The sequence below is a fragment of the Electrophorus electricus genome, chromosome 6, assembly GCF_041902795.1.
Source record: "Electrophorus electricus isolate QZ-2024a chromosome 6, ASM4190279v1, whole genome shotgun sequence".
NCBI classification, from domain to species: domain Eukaryota; kingdom Metazoa; phylum Chordata; class Actinopteri; order Gymnotiformes; family Gymnotidae; genus Electrophorus; species Electrophorus electricus.
The window spans coordinates 6,489,443-6,496,844 of NC_137502.1; positions in this window are offsets into that span (position 1 = coordinate 6,489,443).

Here is a 7,402-nt window from a genome sequence, read left to right on the forward strand (position 1 = left end):
ATGATTTCTTCTTCACATTGTGAAACGGTCATTATACTGGTACCTAGTGACTTAGATGTTTCAGAGATTCTGTACTAAATGTTTTAAACATGGCCACCTCCATGGCGAGGACCTGCTCTGTGGAGCATAAACCGGTTCATTTGAGGACTACAAAATTTCATCTCATGTGAGCACCATATAGAAAAAAAATGTGAAAGTAATAAAGAATAATTTCATAAATACTGTGTGCTACGTTTTGGCATTGCTCCTTTAAAGCTTCTCCTGTGGTTTCTTTTACTGGATTCCAGAGTTTTAAGGGCACAAGCTCTTCCGTACATAGGAGGAAAAGCGTGGCGCTGTGTCTGTGTTGCCTTTCCTTCTCTTCCCGTTTCCATCCACGAGTGTGATTGTTCACGGCTTGCAACTGGGCAAAATGCATTTGTTAGCCATTCCTTTGTTTTAGGCTACATGAAGTCCATTTGGACTCATTCGCTTGTGCCTTTGTGTGACTTGGTGCGAATGCTTCAAGTCTCAGGACAGCAGTTTCAGTGATGGGGGAGGATTCAGCATTTGGCCTGCCCCATTCCCCCTCTGTTAAGGTTGGAGCCCGGCACACAAGAGACCATCCAAAAAATGCATAGCCAGGAATTCGTTTCTTACAATACCATAACTGCATGCAAGATATAATATCGGGAATTCTTTCAGAATCAGAAAGTATGCTGTTCATGCACTTGAAGAGGGGTAAACCTCCATAAAGGGAATACACTCACAGCAGTGGTGTTTAGTTAAATAAAATTACGTGTGCAAAAATATGCAGTCCGTTCACATGCACAGATACATGCACGCATAGACGCGTGTGTGCACTCCCCCAACACTCACACCCCTATCCAGGTATGTGAGTGAACACAGAGGGGGTGGTGTTGTGCCCCAGGAATGTGTAATCTGACCTCTAAGATGAAGCAGAATCTCCTCACTCATCTTTTCTTTAGCAGGAAAGGGGCTCAAAATCCCTGAGCACACACACACACACACACACACACACACACACACACACACACACACACACACTCACACAGAGAGAGTTCTGGGACACTGAACAATGATTCCCAAATAGCGGAATAATATTAGTATTTAGCATGTCGATGCGTTCTCTTCATGTCCAGTTCAGTGGGAGATACAGCGTGAGATGAAGACATGAATGGGAGCTGAGAAGGCTGCACGGTTTGATTCGCTGCAAGATGTGCTGCAGTCTTTGGCATGGAGAGAATGAACTCTGTGTTAGATTACCAAGAGAAGAGAAATGGGAGAGAGAGAGAGAAATATATATATGTGTGTGTGTGTGTGTGTGTGTGTGTGTGTGTGTATTTATGTGTGTGATGAAGTGTTTCTGAGCCTATGCAGGCCCACAAAGCACAGAGAATCTATTTGAATGTGCAGCACATGAATTGTACTCCACATATACACATGCAAGCATGAGCAGATATCCTGAGACACTTTGTTCTGCTGTGTCCCTAAGACTCTTGATCACCCTGACACAGCATGGATAGTTTGCATATTTCAGGAGCTCATATAACACAAAGTTTCTACAGCAACTACAATTATTCCTGTAAGGTACTATGTGTGTCTCTGCAACACACCAAGTTTTTTTTTTTTTTAATGCAAAGTGTTCACAACAGTTCAAAGCGTAGTCCCAATAATTCAGAACCAGTTGGCTGGACGATGTGGACACCCAGTCTCCCCTGAGGAGGAAACCAAAGCCAAGGCTGGCCTGAAGAACCCAAGCCCACAGAACCACTGGTATAGTGGGCCAAACCCCAGGCTGGAAGCTTGGAAAGCAAGACAGTGTGACTACATTTCCTGAGTCCACCCCATTTAAAGTTACAATATGGAACATATTAGGGGAGAGAGAGAGGGAGAAAGAGAGAGAGACTGCATTTTCTGTTTAATAGCCCCCCCTTGGAAAAAAGAATCCTTCCTGCAAACTGGACAGGCTGAGACAGTCAGTTAGGGCCAGATCAGAAGAACACGGACATGATGTGGTTTTTCAGACCCTTGCCTTTTTTACCACGCCACACCGGGAAAAGCACTGGAGATCTTCATTTGCAGAATGTTGTTAGACCTTTCCCACAGTTCATCTGCTTGCACTGCAGTCTCTCAGTACTTCCTCGTACAGTTGCTTTGAACCTGCTACTCCCTGTGTTCACACATCTACTCTGTCAGCACAATACACTGTTGCGTGTGCAGCACAAATCATAACCTCTCATTTATCAGAAGCATTTACCTAGACTAGGAATGCCAGAAACACATCAAGTCATTATACATTACTCATATGTTACCAATATAAGAAATATTTAAGTGTTATAAGTAGTGAATATTTAAGTATGAATATTTCCCAAGATGCTTTGCATTGTACGTGCAGTCATTGTATGAATGAAAGAGTGATAGACGCTCCACTGTACAATCCTGATCACAGTGCTGTGCAGTGCTTTTGAGAAACTGTGACAAAGCCCCAACCTCCACCCCTACCTTTCTTTCCAAGAAAAACAGTACAGGCAAGAAGGTAATTCTAGTCTGATGCTGTGTGAATGGAGTCTTGTCCCATGGTAGGGGTTAATTGAAAGAGGAATGCCTTTCTAATTCCCCTGGGAAGAAGTTGGGTCTTAGCCAAGTTTCAGGAGGAGAAACTCTGAGCAGTGTCATGGCTACATGCTGCTGAAAGAGAAGATTCTGGGGGAAAGAGACGTAGGAAAAAAGAGCGAGATTGGGAGAGAGAGAAAGAGAGAGAGGGAGACTTTTTGCATAGCGATGATAAGTAGTCATAGCTCATACGTTTTAAATCTCTGATGGCTGATATATCAGTGCTTCTGCTTACACGATTAAAAATAATACAAGCAAAATGTGTTGACTTTCGCAACTGCAAGGTTTTTTTGTGTGTGTGTGTGTGTGTGTGTGTGTGTGTGTGTGCGCGCGCGCTGTGTGTTTGGGGGACTGAAAAACTAAAACAGAGGCTATTGTGTATTTGTATTCAAGAGCTTATAGTTTGTAAGATCCATAAGCATAGAAGGGGGAGGGAACATGTATCTGCTGATTAAAGTAAGAATCCTGCCCATCTGGGGGGGCATGTGTGTGTGTGTGGGGGGGGGGGGGGTGCACGCGTGCAGAGGGAGCGCTGTGGCATTCTTTTAACCTCTGTGGAAACTCACTAAAATAAATCCTGCACGTACGTCAGTGCGGCTGCTTTTTTACCCTGTAATTACGGCATGGGGGAGGGTGGGACAGGCCTAAGGCCTGCAGTACCGCCGCCTCTGGAGTGCCTTTGCACAACTCTGTGGTCAGTGGGCTTTCACAACAGTCAAAACTATGCAAGGTCAACTTCAGGCAGGGGCAGAGAGTAACCCCTAACACTGCCCTGACGAGATGACCTGCTCTCGGAATATAGGTACTGGATTCTAAATGTTGTCTAATTATTCGGTCAGATTCCCTAAAAGAGGATTTTTTTTTACTCTTTTTAGAGTTCTACCTTAAAAAGGACCCATATGGGGTTCATGCATCTCAACCTTTAACCTTTACCCCAGCCTATAAAATGTGCGAAACAGTACAGACTACAATCAGACAACACGAATGTTTCTCCTCTCCCTTTCTGAGGAGCATCATATATAGTGAAGTTTTTGCGCACATGGCAAGGTGTGAGAACAGTTGGCTTGTAATTAAGAAACATACAAAAAAAGTCTGTTAGAAACAAGCTGTCCTGTCCTGGTCTGACCCAGATTGTGATCTCTCTCTCTCTCTCTCTTGCTCTCTGTTTCTTTCGATCCCCCCAACATTGTGTGTGAGCGTGTGCATGCATGTCCATGTATCTGTGCATCAGGCTCTGAGCAAGCATCTGTACTCACGTGCTCCTCTGCAATTAGGGCGCTCTAAGCCTCGGTGAGAAGACTTCCGCTGGCGGCTCCGTGAGACGGCGCGGGCAGGAAGTCTTCCGGCCTCTCCACTAATCTCTCTCGCTCACAGAGAACAACGTACTATTACTCTGCCATGTGTGCGCCAGGGCCAGGCGTGTTGGACTGATCTGGGTCGTCATACAGAACCGCGGCCAACGTGCAGGGCAGCAGCCTGACGGCCCCGCCCCGCCCCGCCGCAGCTGTTACCTGTCCCTTGGACCCTGAACACGCATGGAACACTCCCTACTCTCTTGCAATGGTGAAACCGCTACAAGCCCTAAAGCCTAAGTCAGGAAGAGCTGAACTGTTGGTTCAACGACAGTTCTGGCCTTACTAACACGGGGCATGGTCAACGTACATGCTGTGCCTTTTCGGAGGGGCATTTCTGTCTTCAGAACTCTGTTATTGCAACACTAAAAACCGGCCTACCAGATGGAGCAATTCTTTATTGTGGGTTTAAATTTGCAATATGTGTAATTTACAATGAATGTAAAATAATATAAGGTTTCAAATCTTTTGTGGTAATGATAGGTGAAGGTTCCATGTAGTTTGCGAGCTGGGAAAATGTCTCCCTCATCTACATTGGGGTTTTGTTTTGTTTTGTACCTTTGTGTTGAACGTAGCTTCAGCTTGTGACGGACAGACCAGTTATGTGACCAGCCAAGTTACTGGCATCGAGATACTTAGCGACTTACCAGCAGGACTCAAAGCACTGGTGCACCTCTATGGGAGGGAAGGAGAGAGTCCAGCATTAGGCTGAGTGGAACCAGGAAGGATATGGGAGCATGCGGATCAGAATGCCGTGGGCGAGTGACTAACAGGATGTGGCAACATGCAACAAACTATCATCAAAAGGCTTTTAAACCACTGTATTGGCCACCCCAAGGGTTACAGCTTAATATACAGCTTGCAGGTCAAGTCAATGGATAGGTACAATAAGGACAGAAGTGGTTACTCATATCCTTGTGCTCTTATCAGACATTGGACCTTGCTCGGTTTGAGGTCTGATCAGAATATTGGTGAAATGCCCCAAATTATGTGAATTATACAGTTAAAAATAAGATGGTACGATGCTAAAAGATCTGCAAAATACACAAACCATCAGATTAAATTATGAGATTTACAATTGCAGATATAATTAATCTTCTGGGATTTTAAGCAAATAGTATCGGCAAGATGTCATTTTTCTGTATGCAGGCAAACCTTAAGCTCTTGGCTACATTACTTTTTTCCTGCAACAGTTGCCTGGTTTACTACCAAAGCAGAAAAACCAATATTTTCAGGTGACTACACACGTGTACCCTGAGGAACTGAACCTTTGACCTTGAAACTATTGGCACCTTACTTTATCTGCACCGCCACACGAGCTCTGCACGTTCATCACATCCGTTAGTTCTGCGCTACCATGCTGACTGACGCCTGCTTAGAGCGCCTCCCGAACTTCTTCAGTTTGCTTTTGCAGAAGCCATTAGGTCGCTCGGCTCCGTGAGTGCCGTTTAATAGCCAAGCGAGTTGTACATTTACTGGGCCCTATCTTCGAATGTGTCCAAACACAGCACAGCCCTGGAATGTGAAGTCGGCGGAATGCAGCCAGGCCCTGCCAGGACAGAGGTCATAATTGCAAGGTTTCTGAAATGCGCTTTACAAAATCATCAGGCTCTCAAGGCATCCGCATGCGTGCACGCACTCTGGAAAGGTCAGCGGCTTTGCAGACCCCTTTCAGAACAGGGGTTCTATAGTCCGCGCTGAAGGCAAGTTGGCCAAGGAGGAACACTGCTCTCCCCAGTCTCTGTGATGGTGTGCGTGAAGGACTTTTACCATATGCACATCCACTCTGAACAGTGACTAGATGGAAGACTTTAAAAAAATGTTCCCAGTCCTTCTAAGCTGCTAGCACGAGGGCTCTGTGATCAAAACAAGTGAACCCGATGCCAGCAGGGCCTGGTTCTGCTTGGTTCCAGCCAGCCTGGATGCTCTTGGCAGTGGGAGAACGAGGGCTCTACAAGGGCCCTTAATCAATACCATCCCTGAGGTAGCAGCCTGCTTGCAAAGCTGCTTACACGTCTTTTCCGTTCTCCTCCCTCACGCCCTCCCATCCTCACTGGAGCTGCAGCTCCACCACAACTATGAGGAGCAGAGTGCCTTCCCAGGCTCTTTCTTTCTCTCTCTCTCACTCTCGCTCCCCCTCTCTCTTCCTTTTCTCTCTTCCTCTGTCTGGACGTTGCCCAAGCGTGCTCTAATTAGGCCGCTTTTCGTACCCGCTGGGGCGCTTTGTGTAATGGCTGCACCGCGCGTATCCGGGCTCTCGCTCGGGCCCGCCAAGGCCACAGCCGCGACCCCCTTTTTCGGAGGCGAGCACAAAGGCGAAAGGAGTTTCCCGGGGGGGGGGGGGTTAGAGCAAGCTGCTCCTCGGGGCCGTTTGAGCGCGGCACGGGGCTGGAGGCAGACGGCGCGCGGCCTGGAGAGAGCTCCGTGGCCAGCCTGCCCTCAGCGCGGCGGGAGACGGCGCCGAGGCAGGGCCCCTCCGAGGACGAGCCACAGAGACAGGCTGCGAGGGCGCAACTTGTTTCAATTAAGCGACCCAGTCACACTCCCGGTGGGGTACCACATGCCGCTTCCCTATTGATCAGAGCACTGTGTGCTTACAGCAAACCTCTATGAGCGCCACAGTGAACTACTGTAAGGTCCGTGCGGCACTGGCCCAGGAGCTGGCACAGTTACCGTTGCTATAGAAAAGCACTGTGGCTTGCTGCAATCTCATCGTTGCTCTGCGCAAGCTGGACAGTGACTAGAGAATCAGCAGCAAAGCTCCCTTCCTGAAGCTCCACCCACCCTTCGCATTCTCCTCTGGCAAGTCTGAGAAGCAACACCAGCAATTAGAAGGGAAGCCAGCTCGGCCACATCCAGCCTGGCTACAGGCCGCTGGCCTTCCCCGCCCTGGTGACCATCGGAGGACCTCGGTTCCAGCATGCGCATGCACACGGGGGAGTGGGGATGGTTTTTTTGGGGGGGGGGGGCATCAGTGTGCCTGGAGACACCGCTGCCTCCTCTCCTGGTGACTCGCTGGGAGGGGAAGTGTGGTGTGGCCCTTAAACCACCTGAGGCGGTCGACGCGGACGTTCGTCGCATGGCAGGCGCGCAGGCTGGATTTAGCAGGCGTTGCGGATGGGGAAAGTGGGCCAGGCCTCGAGCGCTCCGCACCGCACTCCTCCTCGCTCCGCAGCCCCGGCCACGCAGGCTCCCAAGGACCTCAAGGAACTCTGGTTGCTGTCCTCGGTCCGTCAATCAGGACGGCTGAAAACATGATGCTGGCCGGGAGGCTTATGGAGATACGCCTAGGACCCGAGAATGAAACTGGACACGTTGGCTTAGCTAGCGTATAATAAAGATCATAGACTTAAAATAACTTACACTGAAGTAAGGACTTAAAAATGTGACCAAATGGCATAGCTTAGGTCATTGCCTGAGGAAAAAGGAGGAAA